Source organism: Rhincodon typus, chromosome 40 (genome assembly GCF_021869965.1).
Source record: "Rhincodon typus isolate 14 chromosome 40, sRhiTyp1.1, whole genome shotgun sequence".
NCBI classification, from domain to species: Eukaryota; Metazoa; Chordata; class Chondrichthyes; order Orectolobiformes; family Rhincodontidae; genus Rhincodon; species Rhincodon typus.
Window position 1 is genome coordinate 13480270 of NC_063371.1, and position 1296 is coordinate 13481565.

Below are 1296 nucleotides of genomic sequence, written 5' to 3' on the forward strand. Positions count from 1 at the left end.
GCCAGGCTCCAAAAGCACCTGCTTGTTTTAGAGGGCATAGTCATGGCAGAGCTCCCCCACGAGGATAGAGGAAATGTTTCGGTCATGTCCTCAGAGCAGAGCTGCCGAGGTCCAACACCCCCCACTGCCCAGCGGCAGACTTGGCTTTCTCAACAAAACGATGGAGACACCACCAGGAGTGCACAGGACTGGTCAGCCTCCTCACTGAGCCAGGATAGGAGCAAGTGACCCTCATGGCTGAGGGTGGGCCAAGACAGAGCGCCTGCCTGATATGGGGGATAACACTGCAGCTCCAATGCACCTTCAGAATTAATACTGAATCCCTGTTATGGGAGCAGGCCATTTGGTCCATCATGTACAAAACTAAGTGAGCTCTGTCTCAATCCCACTGCCACCTACTCAAACAACTCTCACTTGGCCTTTTTAAAATACATGTTCTCAGCAAGTCCCATTCTGACAGTACTGTACAAAAAAAAAGAAATCACTTTAGCACCACAAGTGCTTGTTCTCCCTCATTGATAAGACATGTTAAGGGCAAGTTGGTTTACACCATATCTGGGCGTTAGCACATCAGTGAATTCAAGGACCGTAACTTCCCCTCCTCGGTGGTCGAGAACGCCCTCAACCGTGTCTCCCACATCTCCCGCACCTCATCCCTCACACCCCATCCACGCAATAAAAACCAAAAAAGAATCCCCCTCGTCCTCACGTACCACCCCACCAACCTCCGGATCCAACGCATCATCCTCCGACACTTCCGCCATCTGCAATCCGACCCCACCACCAAAGACATCTTTCCCTCCCCACCTTTATCTGCTTTCCGGAGGGACAACTCTCTCCATGACTCCCTTGTCCGCTCCACACTCCCCTCCAGCTCCACCACACCCGGCACTTTTCCCTGCAACCGCAGGAAGTGCTACACCTGCCCCCATACCTCCTCCCTCACCCCCATCCCAGGCCCCAAGAAGACTTTCCACATCAAGCAGATGTTCACCTGCACATCTGCCAATGTGGTATACTGCATCCGCTGTACCCGGTGTGGCTTCCTCTACATCGGGGAAACCAAGCGGAGACTCGGGGACCGCTTTGCAGAACACCTACGCTCGGTTCGCAACAAACAACTGCACCTCCCAGTCGCGAACCATTTCAACTCCCCCTCCCATTCCTCAGACGACATGTCCATCCTGGGCCTCCTGCAGTGCCACAACGATGCCACCCGAAGGTTGCAGGAACAGCAACTCATATTCCGCTTGGGAACCCTGCAGCCCAATGGTATCAATGTGGATTTCACAAGTT